We start from the raw sequence: 19,411 nt of genomic DNA, 5'->3' as shown, positions 1-19,411 counted from the left end.
AAATGTTCCTTGGGGTAGAAATAAGAACCAATCTTTACAGTGAAAGTTCGGGACTTAACTTATCAAGATTTATTGTCTTATAAAATCTATCCTAACAGGCACTGTATATTATATTTTATCACAGCTATTACTGTTATTTATATTGCCAGCAAACTATTGCAATTCCCACCATGGCAATCCCACAAAGAAATTCTAGAGCCCACCGTATTGCGGAAGCCCACCAGCCAAGTGGAATAATTCTTGAATAGGGAGTGAGGATTGAATGAAAATTAATAAACCAACACACTACACATGGGATCTTTCTGAGAGGGTTTCCAGAAGAAAAGTAATAGACTTGGTTTATTCCTTTTCAAGTCAGAGCAACAGCACCTCAGTACAATGAGTGGGTTCACAGATAAGTCAAACTCTTTTACCTCACAATATGTCTGCGTGATCCTCACATAAATGAAAGGTGTGTACTTGACAAGGCATCCACCTACTGTTTCAAACAAAAGGAGGTAGAGTTGGCAAAACATTTTGCATTTATCACTGACTCAGTTAAAGGCCAGTGTGAAAACATGTCTTTCCAATGAGATCTAAACAACAAACACCTGTCCTCTCCAGGTCATACTAACTCCCTCTTCTTTCATATGATTCCCTGCACTCTGCCAAGGTTTGGTTATGAGTATCAGCATCTGCTTTGATACACTCCTAGATAGAGTCTTTCAGAGGCCCTCTGCTGTAGGTTCCTGTCCTATTACTTGTTTTCTCCTACATGCAATGTCCATCCCATTTGTCTTTCTAAGTGAGAGTTGATCATCTTACCCTGGAACATCCTTCTTGTTTATCTTCTTTAGGTGTACATATTTCAGTAGGTTTATCCTATCTTATAGGTCTAGTACCCAGTTATAAGTGAGTATATACTGTGTGTTGTTTTTTTTTTCCTTCTGTGATACCTCACTCAGGATAATCTTTTCTAGATCTCACCATTTACTTGCAAATTTCATGATTTCCTGATTTTTAGTTGCTGAGTAGTATTCCAGTTGTGTAACATTACCACAATTTCTGTATCCATTCCTTCTTTGATGGACATCTGGGTTGTTTCCAGGTTCTGGCTATTACGAATAAAGCTGCTAAAAACATGGTTGATTAAATATCCTTGTTGTGAACTTGAGCTTCTTTTGGATATATGCCTAGGAGTGGTATGGCTGGATCTTGAGGAAGCACTTTTCCTAACTGTCTGAGAAAGTACCAGATTGATTTCCAGAGTGGTTGTACAAGTTTACATTCCCACCAGGAATGGAGGAGGGTTCCCATTTCTCCACAACCTTTCCAGCATGTGTTGTCACTTGACTTTTTGATCTTAGCCATTCTGATGGGAGTAAGGTGAAATATCAGGGTTGCTTTGATTTGCATCTCTCTGATGGCTAAGGTCGTTGAGCATCTCTTTAAGTGTTTCTCTGACATTCTATATTCTTCTAAAGAGAATTTTCTGTTTAGTTCCGTATCACATTTATAATTGGATGGCTTGATTTATTGCTTTTTAACTTCTTTAGTTTTTTGTATATTCTGGACATCAGCCCTTTGTCAGATATGGGGTTGGTGAAAATCCTTTCCCAGTCTGTAGGCTGTTGTTTTGTTCTGACCACTGTGTCTTTTGCTTTACAGAAACCTTTCAGTTTCATGAAGTCCCATTTATTGATTGTTGCTCTTAGAGACAGGAGTTCCACAAGGACCAAATATATGTGGCCGTGGGGGTCATTTATGACACTGTATCTCCAACCAAGGACCATGTTATGGATATAACCTAAAACCCCTGCTCAGATGTAGCCCATGGTAGCTCAGTATCCAAGTGGGTACCATAGTAAGGGGAACAGGAACTATTTCTCACATGAACTCAATGGCTGGGTCTTTGACCTCCTCACCCCCTGAAGAGGGAGGAGCATCCCTGCTAGGCCAAAGAGGAGGACATTTCAGCCAGGCCTGAAGATACCTGATAACCCAGGGTCAAATGAAAGGGAAGGAGATCCTCCCTTATCAGTAGACTTGGAAAGGGGCAGGAAGAATATGAGGGAGAGAGGGTCAGATTGGGAGGGAATGAGGGAGTGGGATATAGCTGGGATACAAAGTAAATAAACTGTAACTAATCTTAAAACATTAAATAAATAAAATAATTAAAAATAAATAATAAATAAATAACAAAGCAGCCTGACAGCCCAATGCATCCCCACACCTTATTAGCACTTTGGCCATGAAAACTCAAGCATATTTTATTTTTAAAAACAAATCAATAAAGTATAATTAATAATGAATAAAAAAAGAAAGATATTGTAACCTTAAAACAGGAATAAATGCTTTGAAAAAAAATGATGAGGATGGTAGTCCTCTCCTGATGTTACAGGGGACACTGAAATAAAAGTGAAGTCATTGTATAAATGTTAGAAAATCAAAAAGCTAGGTATGGTTTTTGTAACCTCCCTCTATATATTTCATTTCTGGTGCTACAAGTAGACACAGAGCACCAGCAACAGTATTTCTCCCTAAATTGAACCATAGATACAATGCATTTAAACATATCAAACTAACTGGGAAAGGGAAGCAAATTTTAGATACAGGAAGATTGAAATAATCCCTTGTATCTTGTCTGATAACCATGGAATAAAGCTGGACCTCAATAATAACAGAAATAGCAAAAAGCCTATACACACATGGAAACTGAACAACTTGTTACTATATGACAGCTGGGTCAGGGAAGAAATAAAGAAAGAAATTAAAGTCTTCCTAGAACTCAATGAAAAGGAAGACACAACATACCCAAACTTGTGGGACACAATGAAAGCAATGCTAAGAGCAAAGTTCATAGCACTAAGTGCCTTCAAGAAGAAATTCGAGACAGCTCATTCAAGCAACTTAATGGCTCACTAAAAAACCCTAGAAAAAGAAGAAGAAGAAGACACACCAAGAAGGAGTAGACAGCTGGAAATAATCAAACTCAGGGCTGAAATCAATCAATTAGAAACAAATAAAACAATTCAAAGAATCAATGAAACCAAGAGCTGGTTCTTTGAGAAAATCAACAAGATCGACAAACCCTTAGCCAAGCTAACTAAAAGGCAGAGAGACACCACCCAAATCAACAAAATCAGAAATGAAAAGGGGGACATAACTACAGACACTGAGGAAATCCAAACAATCATTAGGACTTAGTTCAAAAGTCTATATGCCACAAAATTTGAAAATCTAAATGAAATGGACAATTTTCTTGATGGATTTGACTTACCAAAGCTGAACCAGGACCAGATAAATCAACTAAATAGTCCTATATCCCCCCAAAAAATAGAAGTGGTCATCAAAAGTCTCCCATCCAAAAAAAGCCCAGGACCAGATGGCTTCAGTGCAGAATTCTACCAGACCTTCAAAGAAGAGCTAACTCCAATTATCTTCAAACTATTCCACAAACTAAAAACAGAAGGAACATTACCAAACTCATTCTATGAAGCCACAGTCACCTTGGTACCTAAACCTCACAAAGACTCAACAAAAAAAGAGAATTTCAGGCCAATCTCCCTTATGAACATTGATGCAAAAATACTTAACAAAATACTTGCAAACCGAATCCAAGAACACATCAAAGATATTATCCATTATGACCAAGTAGGCTTCATCCCAGGTATGCAGGGGTGGTTCTATATATGGAAATCTATCAATGTGATCCACCATATTAACAAACTGAAAGAAAAAACCACATGATAATCTCCCTAGATGCTGAAAAAGCATTTGACAATATCCAACATCTATTAATGTTTAAAGTATTGGAGAGATCAGGGATACAAGGCACATATCTAAACATAGTAAAGGCGATATACAGCAAGCCTATAGCCAACATCAAACTAAATGGAGAGAAACTTAAAGCAATCCCACTAAAATCAGGGACAAGGCAAGGCTGCCCACTATCCCCATATCTCTTCAACATAGTGCTGGAAGTCCTTGGTAGAGCAATAAGACAGTTGAAGGAGATCAAGGGGATACAGATTGGAAAGGAAGAAGTCAAATTATCACTCTTTGCAGATGATATGATAGTATACATGAGTGACTCCAAAAACTCCACCAGGGAACTCGACAGCTGATAAACACCTTCAGCAAAGTGGCCAGATACAAAATTAACTCAAAAAAATCAGTACCCCTCCTGTATACAAAAGACAAAAGGGCTGAGAAAGAAATTAGGGAAACAACACCCTTCACAATAGCCACAAATGACATAAGGTACTTCGGAGTAACCCTAACCAAGGAAGTCAAAGACTTGTATGAAAAAAATTTCAAGTCTCTGAAGAAAGAAATAGAAGAAGATACGAGAAGATGGAAAGATATCCCATGCTCATGGCTTGGCAGGATTGAAATAGTAAAAATGGCCATTTTACCAAAAGCAATCTACAGATTCAATGCAATCCCTATCAAATTACCAACACAATTCTTTACAGACCTGGAAAGAAAAATTCTCAACTTCATATGGAATAACAAGAAACTCAGAATTGCTAAAACAATCGTCTACAATAAAAGATCTTTTGGAGGTATTTCTATCCCTGATCTTAAGTTGGACTTAAGCAACAGTTTTAAAAACTGCATGGTGCTGGCATAGAAACAGAACGGTGGATCAATGGAACAAACAGAGGACCCAGAAATAAACCCACACACTTATATACACCTGATCTTTGACAAAGATGCCAAAACCATATAATGGAAAAAAGATAGCATCTTTAATAAATGGTGCTGGTCCAACTGGATGTCTACATGTAGAAAAATGAAAATAGATCCATACTTATCACCCTGCACAAAACTGAAGTCCAAGTGGATCAAAGACCTCAACATAAAACCAGACACATTAAATGGGCTAGAAAAAAAAAGTGGGGAATACCCTAGAACTCATTGGTACAGGAGAAAACTTCCTGAAGAGAACACCAACAGCACAGGCTCTAAGAGCAACAATCAATAAATGGGACCTCATGAAACTGAAAAGCTTCTGTAAAGCAAAGGACACCATCATCCAAACAAAACGACTGCCTACAGATTGGGAAAGAATCTTCATCAACCATTTATCTGACAGAGGACTCATATCCAGTATATATAAAGAACTAAACAAGCTGAAAAGCAGTAAACCAAGTAATCCACTTAAAAATTGGGGAACAGAGCTAAACAGAGAATTCTCAACAGAGCAATATCGAATGGCAGAGAAACACTTAAAGAAATGCTCAACCTCATTAGCCATTAGGGAAATGCAAATCAAAACAATCCTGAGATTTCACCTTACACCCATCAGAATGGCCAAGATCAAAAAGTCAAGTGACAACACATGCTGGAGAGGTTGTGGAGAAAGGGGAACCCTTCTCCACTGCTGGTGGGAATGTAAACTTGTACAACCACTCTGGAAAGCAATCTGCCACTTTCTCAGACAACTAGGAATAGTGCTTCCTCAAGATCCAGCCACACTACTCCTAGGCATATATCCAAAAAGGCTCAAGTACACAAAAAGGACATTTGCTCAACCATGTTTGTGGCAGCTTTATTTGTAATAGCCAGAAGCTGGAAACAACCCAGATGCCCCTCAAATGAAGAATGGATGCAGAAATTGTTGTACATCTATACAATGGAATACTACTCAGCAATGAAAAACAAGGAAATCATGAAATTTGCAGGTAAATGGTGGGACCTGGAAAGGATCATCCTGAGTGAGTTGTCCCAGAAGCAAAAAGACACACACAGTATATACTCACTCATATAGACATACAACGTAGGACAAACCCACCAAAATCTATGCATCTAAAGAAACCAAGCAAGAGAGAGGACCCTAATTAAAATGTTCAATCCCCACCTGAAAGACAAAGAAGATGGACATCAGAAGAAGAAGAAAACAGGAAACAACCTAGAAACCTGCTACAGAGGGCCTCTGAAAGCCAGAAGAAGAAATCAGGAAACAAACTAGGAACATACACAGAGGGCCTCTGAAAGTCTCTGCCCTGCAGACTATCAAAGCAGATGCTGAGCCTGATGGCCAACTGTTGGGCAGAGTGAATGGAATTTTATGTAAGAAGTGGGAAATAGTAAGAGCTGGAGAGGACAGGGTCTCCACAAGGAGAGCAACAGAACAAGAAAATTTGAACAAAGGGAACTTCCCAGAGACTCACACTCCAACCAAGGACTATTCATGGAGATAACCTAGAACCCCTGCACAGATGTAGCCCATGGCAGGTCAGTGTCCAAGTGAGTTACCTAGTAATGGAAAGAGGGACTGTCTCTGAAATAATCTTATTGGCCTGCTCTTTGATCACCTCCCCCTGAGGGGGGAGCAGTCCTACAGGGCCACAGAAGAAGACAATGCAGCCTCTTTTGATGAGAACTGATAGACTAAGATCAGAAAGGAGAGGAGAACCTCCCCTATCAGTGGATTTGGGGAGGGGCATGCAGGCAGAAATGGGAGGGAGGGTGGGATCAGGAGGGGAGGAGGAAGAGGCTTATGGGGGGATACTAAATTAATAAAGTGTAATTAATAAAAAAATAAATAAAAATAAAATTAAAAATTAAAAAAAAGAAAATTCAGCAAGAGCCTAGATCCTCCTCCTCCAAAGAACAAAACTTTTTACGTAGAAACCAAAAGATAAAATAAAAATAAAATAAAAATAGTTTGGGAGTTTGAACAGTAGACTATATCCAGTAGAGGAAAAAAAAAATGCTGTTCATGAAGGTGGCTCTTTTGAAATAACCTAGACATGAAGAAAGTCCAAAATTGAAGAATATTTCTATAAATTTTGTGGAAATCACAAAGTGAACAAATATTTACCCAGTGTGTGTTTTAGAGAATAGGTGAGGAAAGACACATAAATTTTGTGACTACCAAACTGTGAAAAATCAAACATGAAGATGGAGCAAAAAGAGTAACAAAATAAAACAAGAGAAAACAAAAAACAAACAACAACAACAAAATGAAAACCTGTGAAGCTATCTATGAGGGACCCAAATTGGCTTAGCAGTAACAGTTCTAACAGAAACCATGAAGGGTAAAAACTAAGATGATATATTCAAAACCCAAAATAAAGAAACCAGCCTCAAATACGAGAAATAGCAAAGCTTATTTGCTCTTGAAAACTAGCTGGCAAAATGCCTCAGTTAAGCAAAGACTAATGGATATTCAAAACAAACAAAACAAAACAAAACAAAACTTTCTATTGATTCTTTGGGAATTTCACATCATGTACCCTAATGCACTTCATTTTCCTGTACCTTCATATCTGTCCTCTCCCCATGCAACATCCCCAGGGAAAAAATAAAAAATAAAACAAAAAAATGCAAACAAACAAACAAACATTTCTCCAGGTATTGTAGTGTGTCACACAGTATCCCTTTTGGCCCAAATACATTTACTTTTAAATGTTCATTGTGGTGAGCCATTCATCTGGATCTTTAGGGAAGGGCTGGAGAGCTGGCTCTAATGGCATGGGTATTGTAGTGCTGGTCCTGATGGCATGAGTGCAGGAGAGCTGGTAGGCTGATCAAGTCAGCCACCATCATAGCTCCTATTTAAGGCTTTGAGTTGGACCACCCCAATATCAGCACTGCCTATGAACTGCTGGAGATCATAAAATGGCTGGTCCTAAAGCTGCAGGGTCTCCACGACACAGAGCAACAACAGAATACTGAAGAGGTGTCCTGATGAGGATCCAATGTTGATAGTATAGCAGAAGCCAGAGGCCTGAAACAAGAGTGACGTTTTACTTTTGTTTTTGTTGTTTTTAAGATTTTTATAAGTCTTAAATAGGATGTATGAATGCATGTGGACATTGGCTATAATGACAGATGGTTTAAAACCACCTGACACTGGTGCTTGGAACTAAACTCAGGTCCTCTGGAGAAGGACCTTAAAAGCTAAAGGAAGAAATTATACATGGAATTGAAAATTTAAGAAATTCAATGACTAGGGAAAGAGCAGATGGTGAGAAGAAGGTGGGTGGGACTGGGAGGAGTTGAGTGGGGGGGGCTTCAGTGAGGATACAAAGTGAATAAATTGCAATAAATAAATAAATAAATAAGGTTAAAAAAGAAATTGCGCTCAGGATGCGAGGCTAAGCACTGCACTCAGGGTCAGCCACTTTGGACCCAGAGAAGAGCATGTCTGATTGCATGCGGGTTGATGCCCCAGGTCCCGCCTCTGAGAAAAAGGTATTGGACGGGTCTGATGCTCTTTGGGTGGATGACACCTAAATGAACATCTGTACAAAGTCCCAATTTATTTCTAATATCAGAGATCAGACCTCTACTCTTGCCTGATGCGTCTAAAACAAAAAGGGGGAACTGTAGAGAGCTGCGGAATGCTATGCCTTAAAGATGGAGCTGGTTTCCGCCTTCCACCTTCCCGATGGTGAGTGCTCTCTGTCACGAACAACTCCACATTTGGCTAAGGCCGAGGATCTGGCTTGCTTCCATGTATGTGGACCTATCTGCATTGCCCCCGTGGCACGCCTGGGTCGGCTACCCAGAGGCTATTTAAGCTGTGGGCTGGCTTTCCCCGGGGTCCGAGGATTGTTCAATGTTCCTGAATAAACTGCATTAAAAAAAAAAAAAAAAAAAAAGAAATGGGAAAATAGGAAGAAATTTAAAACATGTTATGCCATATTTCTTTCTAGGGAAAATTGAATTAATATTTAAATAAAAGAAACTTTTATTTCCAAAAAAAAAAATAAATAAAGAAATGGGAAAATAGGAAGAAATTTAAAACATGTTATGCCATATTTCTTTCTAGGGAAAATTGAATTAATATTTAAATAAAAGAAACTTTTACTTCCAAAAAAAAAAAAAAAAAAGAAATGGGAAAATAGGAAGAAATTTAAAACATGTTATGCCATATTTCTTTCTAGGGAAAATTGAATTAATATTTAAATAAAAGAAACTTTTATTTCCAAAAAAAAAAAAGAAATTCAATGAACTTCCAGTGATGGGAAGATCAGGTAAAAACTAATTCAGAAACAGGGAATTTAAATGTGGGTACATTCTCTTAAATAACACAAAGAATATTCTGACAAACAGATCATTTGATATACATAAAACATGTCTTATTAAATTTAAAAATATTAAAATCACCTCAAGTGCCTTACCCTGCCCACAAAGAGGTAAAGTTGGAAATTCATCAATGAGAGTAGCTTCTGAAAGTTTACAGTAAAACGTCAATTCAGCAATGGGTTACTGAATAGCCAAGAGCCACTGAAGAATTTAGAAAGATTTTTATTTGACATCCAGTTTATTTTGATTCTTTTAGTCTTTTTTCTCTTGATTTTAATTTTTTATATTAATTACAGTTTATTCACTTTGTATGCCAGTTGTAGCTCCCACCCTTATTTCCTCCCAATTTCAGCTTCCTCCCTCATCTCCTCCAAGTCCACTGATAGGGAAAATCCTCCTTCCCTTCCATCTGAACCTAGCCTATCAGGTCTCATCAGGACTGGTTGCATTGTCTTACTCTGTGTCCGGGTAAGGTTGCTCCCTGTTCAGGGGGAAGTGATCAAAGAGCCAGCCACTGAGATCATGTCAGAGACAGTCACTGTTCCCCTTCTAGGATACCCACTTGGGGACTGAACTGCCATGGGCTTCATCTATGCAGGGGTTCTAGGTTATCTCCATGGATGGTCCTTAGTTGGAATATCAGTCTCAGAAATGAACCCTGTGCCCAGATTCGTTGGTTCTGTTGCTCTCCTTGTAGAACTCCTGTCCCCTCCAGGTCTTTCTATCTCCTCCTTCTTTCATAAGGTTCCCTGCACTCTACCCAAGAAAGATTTTTTAAAAATCAGTGGAACAAAGAAACTTGAAACATAACATATTCAAACCTATTAAATATAGTGAAAACAATTTAAATAAAAATTAATGGTAACAGCAAACCCTCACAAAAGTAGGACACAGATACACAACCTCGACATATTAGAAAAATAAAATAAAGTTAGTAATTGCAAAGAAATAGTACGCATCAGAGCATAAATATGTTCCATTTAGTCTTTAAAACATCAGGAAAAAAACAAGTTAATAATTTGAAAAGATAAAAATCAAGTTTGTTAAGAGAAAAGAAAGGAGGGTCAAATACGAAAGCCAGAGAGCAAAGGACATTGCATCCCACATCATGAAGACTCAAGGTGTGCAGAATATCTGCGAATAACTCCATGCCCAACGTGGGAAATATAGATGGCATGGACACTTCTGAGCACATAAATACTACCAGGATTTATCTTGAAGAAAGATAAATCTGAAAAACAAAACAAAACCTCACAGGTAACAAGATTAAGTCAACCACAGAAAATCTCTTATGAAAGACAAACTCAGAACCAGATGGCTACACTGCATATTTCTAGTAAAGTCAAGGACTGTGGCAATTTCCAAACTACCAACAAAAAAAGGGTAGAAGAAGTTCTCTCACTCTTTTAACAGAGTCTGAAGCCATTTGAGTAAAGAATACAACAACCACATACTGGTATATCTGATGTGCAAGGACAGAGAAATCCATTACACAAGCTGAGAGAATAATGGGAGTAAGAGGGCCAGATTCTGACACCCAGAATTTATGGATATGTGAAATAGTGGGGTGTGATGGAATCTGCTTGTCATCTAGGCACTGGCGAGGCAGAAACTGATACTTCACTGGGAATAGCTGGATAGCCGAATCAGCAAGACCCAGAGAAAGATCCTGTCTCAGAAAACAAGGTGAGTGACTCCTGAGTAAAGATAGGTTGGTATCTGGCTTTCATATGCACACCACAACTATGCATACACATATACATGTACACACATGCCTATGCAGCCAAACACAGCACATGTAAACACAAGTACCCCTATGTCTATGCCCCTACACAAGTACAAATACATACACAAAGATATTCGCACACACATCTATTCTCCAACACAAAATAACATGCATAAACACATGCACAAACATTTTCACACCCTCACACATGCACATACATACCTATTCACACATTCACACACATGAACGTGCCACTACACACATATGCATACACAAATATACACATACTTGCCTATGTACCCTGCCATATATGTGTGTGCATAGACATACGTGCACACACACACACACACACAAATACTCAAGAAAATACTTACAAAATAATTTCAAGAGATTGGGCAAAAACATTGTTTGCCATGACTAACTGATATTTTATCCCAGATATTAAAAAATAAATTAAAAAAAACACAAGAAGAACGTTTGTTAAAATCTGATACCCAAACATTCTGAATAAAGTCAGTATTGAAGGAATCTAGCCAAACATGATAAATGTCACCTGCGATTAACTCACACAGTTAATAACAAAATCAGTAAGATTAGTATATCTACTGTTTTCTCTTGTTAACTATTTACTAATATTATTATTATATTTGCACATGTTATAAGTCTGTGGACATAGGCATTTGTGTTCCATGGTGTGTGTGTGTGTGTGTGTGGGAAGAGGGGGGAATGACAAAGGAATAGTTTTGGGAGGAAGTTATCTCTTTCCAACCTTATGTGAGTTTGTAAGACTGAACTTAGTCCATTAGACTTGTGCAGCTAGTCCTGTTATCTACTATGCTAACTTGCTAACCCAAGATTAGCTAACTCTGGTCACTTTTACTTTCCTAGTCGGGAAAAAGAAAGATCTAAATGGCCATACCAATAGGAAAAGAGGAAGCTGCATTTGCCTTTATTGAATGATGACAATGATCTTACATATAGACATCACTAGATTCCACTAAAAAAAGGGTAAAGGTAGTATATTTAGCAAATTTGTAAGAAATAAACTCAACTTACAAACATCAGCAGCACTCCCATATGCCAATAGAAGCTAGTGAAAACAGAAATAAGCGATGAAACTCGTGTTCAAAAGCAATAAAAGGCAAAACCCTAAAATAAAAAACTCAAACCAGACAGGTGACGGACCTTTACAATGAAAACTATAAGACTGATGAAAGAAATTGAAGAGGGTAAGGTAAATGGAAAAATATCACCAGATATCCTGGATCTGTAGAAATAATCTTTTAAAAATGTTATTACAGCAAAAAGTGATCTACAAAATCATTGTAATCCCAACAATATTAATTAACTCAGTCATACATAAAGAACCTTAACATTTATGTGAAAGCAAAAAAAGACCATCAATAGCCAAACCAAGCTTCAAGAGAACAAAGATGTATGTTTTATATTACTTGATTGTGAAATATAATTACAAAGCAATAATAACTAAAATCATGTTAACCATTAGAAAAAACATCCAAATTAAAAGAACAGGAGGAACACATAGAACTCTGTCAATGCCATTGGCAGCCATGGGATTTTCAACACAGGTGTCCCACTCACTCACTGGGGTCTGCTTCTCCTTTCCACATGTACTGTCAGGAAACTGGATAGACATGGCAGAAAGATAAAACTGAATAGTTCCCCTCCCACCCACATACCCACTTTGGGAAACAGAGGGGCACTAGGGACATTGAAGTTCCTGCCCTGTGGGCCTAATTGAGGAGTTAGGCAGTTAATACCAGAATTTGCGCTGCGATCATCATTAGCGCCTGCGACATATACAGTGCAGAGCCCCTCCCACACACTCAAGGGTTCAACATTAGCCATCACTCTATCCCTCGAGACACGCATCCACGCACACTTACACACACAGACACACACATGCGCGCGCGCACACACACGCTTGCATTTGCCCCGTTTGCGCCTGCGTACTTTCCCTCCTCAGCACACGCTGAGAGTGCTCAGCTTCCTGAAGAACTCTCCAGACACCAGAGAGAGACAGCACCAGTCTGATCTGCAGAATCCAAAAACAAACAGGGAAGCTTTCAGATAAACCAATGGCCAGGGGTAGGCGAAAGAACACTTCCAACATAAATCCAACATCATGACTTCACCAACAAACCCCAAAATCGATGGATACTCCAATTCAGCAGAAGCACAGGAAAATGATTTTAAAGCCATGCTTGCCCAATTATTTGAGGCTCATAAGGAGGAAATGAACAAGTCTTTCAAAGAGATGGCCAGTCAATTGGAGGCAAAGAAAGAAGAAATAGACAATATCCTTAAAGAAACACAGGCAAGCATAGCCAAAGAAATAGATACACAAGTAGAGGAAAAATTAGTGGCATATAAAAAGGAAATGAAAAAAGAAATAGAGGCCATCGTAGAGAGACAGGAATCCAAATTCAAACACATGAAAGAAATGGTGCAAGGCATGAAAACAGAATTAGAATCAATAAAGAAAACACAAAATGAGAAAACCCTTGAGCTGGGGAACTTGGAGAAAAGATCAGGAGCCACAAAAGTAAGCATCACCAACAGAATACAAGAGATGGAAGAGAGAATCTCTGGAGCTGAAGACACACTTGCAGAAATGGATACTTCTCTCAAAGAAAAAGTAAAATCAGAAAAGTTGCAATCATAAAATATCCAAGAAATCAAGGATGCTATGAAAAGACAAAAACTAAGAATAATAGGAATTCATGAAAAAGAAGACTCCAGACTCCAAGGTCCAGAAAATATTTTCAAGAAAATCATAGAAGAAAATTTTCCCAACTTAAAGAAAAAGATGTCCATAAATATACAAGAGGCCTACAGAACTCCAAATAAACTAGACCAGAAAAGAAACACATCACATCACATCATAGTCAAAACACTAAATCTACAGAACAAAGAAAAGATATTAAAAGCAACAAGGGAAAAAGGCCAAGTAACATATGAAGGTAGACCTATCAGAATCATACCAGACTTCTCATCAGAAACTATGAAAGCCAGAAGGGCCTGGGCAAGTATCATGGAGACTCTAAGAGATCACAAATGTCAACCCAGACTACTATACCCTGAAAAGCTTTCAATCAACATAGATGGAGAAAACAAAATATTCCATGACAAAACTAAATTTACACAATATCTACACAGCAAACCATCCCTACAGAAGATACTAGAAGGAAAACTCCAATCCAATGAAAACAAATTCACCCAAGAAAACAGGGCATACAGATAATATCCCAACAAAAATGAAAAGAAAACAAGCAATGAAACAGGGTTAGATCACCGACTCCATAGCAAAAGGAACTAACATGCATTGGTCACTATTATCTATCAATATCAATGGACTCAACTCACCAATAAAAAGACACAGGCTAACAGAATGGTTAAGGAAACAGGATCTAACATTCTGTTGCATCCAAGAAACATACCTATGCAACAAAGATAAACACTACCTCAGAGTAAAGGGCTGGAAAACTGTTTTTCAAGCAAATGGTTCCAGAAAACAAGCTGGAGTAGCCATCCTAATATCTAATAAAATAGACTTTCAACCCAAGTTAATCAAAAAAGATAAGGAGGGCCACTATATTCTCATCAAAGGAAAAATCCACCAAGAGGACATCACAATCTTGAATATCTATGCCCCAAATACAAGAGCACCAACATTCGTAAATGAAACATTATTAAAGCTTAAATCATACATTGATCCTAATACCTTAATAGTGGGAGACTTCAACACTCCACTCTCACCATGGGACAGATCAACTAGACAGACACCAAATAGGGAAATAAAAGCACTCACAGGATCCCTAAATCAAATGGACCTAATAGACGTCTACAGATCATTTCACCCAAACTCAAAACAGTACACCTTCTTTTCAGCACCACATGGAACCTTTTCCAAAATAGACCATATAGTGGGTCACAAAGCAAGCCTCAACAGATACAAAAGGATTGAAATAATCCCTTGTATACTATCTGACCACCATGGACTAAAGCTAGACATCAACAACAACAGAAACAACAAAAAGCCAACACGCACATGGAAACTGAACAACTTACTACTCAATGACAGCTTGGGTAAGGAAGAAATAAAGAAAGAAATTAAAGACTTCCTAGAATTCAATGAAAAGGAAGGCACAACATACCCAAATTTATGGGACACATTGAAAGCAGTTCTCAGAGGAAAATTTATAGCACTAAGTGCCTGCAAAAAGGAATTCATAACATCACATACAAACAACTTAATGGCCCAACTGTAAAACCTAGAAAAAAAAGAAGCAGATACACCCAAGAAGAGCAGACAGCTGGAAATAATCAAACTAAGGGCTGCAATCAATCAACTAGAAACAAATAAAACTATCCAAAGAATCAATGAAACAAAAAGCTGGTTCTTTGAGAAAATCAACAAGATAGACAAACCCTTAGCCAAACTAACTAAAAAGCAGAGAGAAACTATCCAGATCAGCAAAATTAGAAATGAAAATGGGGACATAACCACAGACACTGAGGAAATCCAAACAATTATTAGGTCATACTACAAAAGCCTATATGCCAGAAAATTTGAAAATCTAAATGAAATGGATAATTTTCTTGAAAGATTCCATCTACCAAAACTAAGTCAAGATCAGGTAGAAAGACTGAATAACCCTATATCTCCCAAGGAAATCGAAGCAGTTATTAACATTCTCCCCTCCAAAAAGAGCCCTGGACCAGATGGCTTCAGCGCAGAATTCTACAAGACCTTCAAAGAAGTGCTAACTCCAATTCTCCTCAAACTATTCCACAAAATAGAAACAGAAGGAACACTACCAAACTCATTCTATGAAGCCACAGTCACCTTAATACCTAAACCTCACAAAGACCCAACAAAAAAAGAGAACTTCAGGCCTATCTCTCTTATGAACATTGACGCAAAAATAATCAATAAAATACTTGCAAACCGAATCCAAGAACATATCAAAGATATCATCCACCATGACCAAGTAGGCTTCATCTCAGGCATGCAAGGGTGGTTCAACATACGGAAATCCATCAATGTAATCCACTACATAAACAAACTGAAGGAGAAAAACCACATGATCATCTCCTTAGATGCGGATAAAGCATTTGACAAAGCCCAACACCCATTCATGTTTAAAGTCTTGGAGAGATCAGGGATACAAGGCACATACCTAAAGATAGTAAAAGCAATATACAGCAAGCCTATAGCTAACATCAAACTCAATGGAGAGAAACTTAAATCAATCCCACTGAACTCAGGGACAAGACAAGGCTGTCCATTGTCCCCATATCTCTTCAACATAGTACTTGAAGTCCTAGCCAGAGCAATAAGACAACTAAAGGAGATCAAGGGGATACAAATCAGAAAGGAAGAGGTCAAAGTATCACTATTTGCAGATGATATGATAGTATACATGAGCGACCCCAAAAATTCAACCAGAAAGTCCTCCAGCTGATAAACACCTTCAGCAAAGTGGCAGGATACAAAATCAACTCAAAAAAATCAGAATGCCTCCTATATACCAAAGACAAAAAGGCTGAAAAAGAAATTAGGGAAACAACACCCTTCACAATAGCCACTAATAACATAAAGTACCTTGGGGTGACACTAACCAAGCAAGTGAAAGACGTGTTTGAGAAAAACTTCAAGTCTCTGAAGAAATAAATTGAATAAGATATCAGAAGATGGAAAGATCTCCCGTGCTCATGGATTGGTAGGATTAACATTGAGAAAATGGCCATACTACCAAAAGCAATCTACAGATTCAATGCAATTCCCAACAAAATACCAACTCAATTCTTTACAGACCTTGAAAAAAAGATTCTCAGCTTCATATGGAGAAACAAAAAACCCAGAATCTCCAAAACGATCCTGTACAACAACAGATCATCTGGAGGTATCTCCATCCCTGATCTCAAGCTGTACTACAGGGCAACAGTAATAAGAACTGCATGGTATTGGCATAGAAACAGAAAGGAGGATCAATGGAACCGTATAGAAGACCCAGAAATAAACCCACACACCTATGAATACTTGATATTTGACAAAGAAGCCAAATCCATTCAATGGAAAAAAGACAGCATCTTCAACAAATGGTGCTAGACCAACTGGATGTCTACATGCAGAAAAATGAAAATAGATCCATATTTATCACCCTGCACAAAACTAAAGTCAAAGTGGATCAAGGACCTCAACATAAAACTAGATACCCTAAATCAATTGGAAAAAAAAGTGGGGAGCAGCCTAGAACTCATTGGCACAGGAGACAACTTCCTGAACAGAACACCAACAGCACAGGCTCTAAGAGCAACAATCAATAAATGGGACCTCATGAAACTGAAAAGTTTCTGTAAAGCAAAGGATACCGTCATCAAAACAAAACGACCGCCTACAGATTGGGAAAGAATCTTCACTAACCCTTTATCTGACAGAGGACTAATATCTAGTATATACAAAGAACTAAAGAAGCTGAAAAGCAGCAAACCAAGTAATCCAATTAAAAAATGGGGAACAGAGCTAAACAGAGAATTCTCGACAGAGGAATATCGAATGGCAGAAAAACACTTAAAGAAATGCTCATCCTCATTAGCCATCAGGGAAATGCAAATCAAAACGACTCTGAGATATCACCTTACACCCATCAGAATGGTCAAGATGAAAAACTCAAGTGATAACACATGCTGGAGAGGTTGCGGAGAAAGGGGAATCCTCCTCCACTGCTGGTGGGAATGTAAACTGGTACAACCACTCTGGAAAGCTATCTGGCGCTTTCTAAGACAATTAGGAATAGTGCTTCCTCCAGACCCAGCTATACCACTGCTAGGTATATACCCAAAGTTTGCTCAAGTACACAAAAGGGATACTTGCTCAACCATGTTTGTAGCAGCTTTATTTGTAATAGCCAGAACCTGGAAACAACCCAGATGTCCATCAACGGAGGAATGGGTACAGAAATTGTGGTATTTTTACACAATGGAATACTACTCAGCAAATCAAAAAGGAGGAAATCATGAAATTTGCAGGCAAATGGTGGGATCTAGAAAAGATCATTCTGAGTGAAATATCCCAGAAGGAGAAAGACAAACATGGGATATACTCACTTATATAGACCTATAAGATATGATAAACATAATGAAATCTATACACCTAAAAAAGATAATCAATTGAGCGGACATGGGGTAAGATGATCAATCCTCGTTTAGAAAGACAGATGGGATGTGCATTGAACGTATGACAGGCGTCTACTGAGCGCATCTGAAAGACTCTAACTGGCAGTGTTTACGAAGCAAAGACTCATGACCAAACCTTTGGCAGAGTACAGGGAATCATAAGAAAGAAGGGGAGTTTGTCTTTCTCCTTCTGGGATACTCGCTCAGAATGATCTTTTCTAGATCCCACCATTTGCCTGCAAATTTCATGATTTCCTCCTTTTCGATTGCTGAGTAGTATTCCATTGTGTAAAAATACCACAATTTCTGTATCCATTCCTCCATTGATGGACATCTGGGTTGTTTCCAGGTTCTGGCTATTACAAATACAGCTGCTACAAACATGGTTGTGCAAATGTCCTTATTGTGTACTTGAGCAAATTTTGGGTATATGTCTAGCAGTGGTATAGCTGGGTCTTGAGGGAGCACTATTCCTAATTGTCTGAGAAAGCGCCAGATTGACTTCCAAAGTGGTTGTACCAGATTATATTCCCACCAGCAGTGGAGAAGGGTTCCCCTTTCTCCACAACCTCTCCAACATGTGTTGTCATTTGTGTTTTTCTAACAGGAACTCAATGACTGGCTCTTTGACCTCCCCACCTCCCAAGGGAGGAGCAGTACTGTTAGGCCACAGTGGAGGACTTTGCACCCAGTCCTGAAAATACCTGACAAAAGGGAGTCATATGAAAGGGGAGGAGGTCCTCCCCTATTAGTGGACTTGGTAAGGAGCAGGGAGGAGATGAGGGAGGGAGGGTGGGACTGGGGAGGGAATGAGGGATACAGAATTAACAAAATGTAACTAATGAGAAAAATAAAATTACGGAAAAAAATAAAATGTTTAATTAAAAAAAAATAAAATAAAATAAAATAAAAGCCTCTAGTAAAAAAAAAAAAGAAAGAAGGGGAGTTAGTCTGATGGGGAAAAGAAAGGAGCTCCACAAGGACCAAATATACCTGGGCACAGGGTCTTTTCTGAGACTGACATTCAACCAAGGACCACGTATGGATATAACCTAGAACCTCCGCTCAGATGTAGCCTGTGGTAGCTCAGTAACCAATTGGTTTCCCAAAGTGAGGGGAACAAGGACTATTTCTAACAGGAACTCAATGACTGGCTCTTTGGTCTCCCCACCCCCGAAGGGAGGAGCAGTCCTGTTAGGCCACAGAGGAGGGCTTTGCAGCCAGTCCTGAAGATACCTGATAAAACAGGATCAGATGAATGGGGAGGAGGTCCCCCCTATCAGTGGACTTGGAAAGGGGCACGGTGGAGATGAGGAAGGGAGGGAGGGACTGGGAGGGAATGAGGGATTGGGACACAGCTGGGATACAGAGTTAATAAAATGTAACTGATAAAAAAAATAATAATAAAATTTAAAAAAACTGAATAGTTATCCAATGCCAATACAAAGCCAACTTCAA

Source organism: Meriones unguiculatus, chromosome 9, assembly GCF_030254825.1.
Source record: "Meriones unguiculatus strain TT.TT164.6M chromosome 9, Bangor_MerUng_6.1, whole genome shotgun sequence".
NCBI lineage: Eukaryota > Metazoa > Chordata > Mammalia > Rodentia > Muridae > Meriones > Meriones unguiculatus.
Note: the sequence above shows the minus strand (reverse complement) of the source record.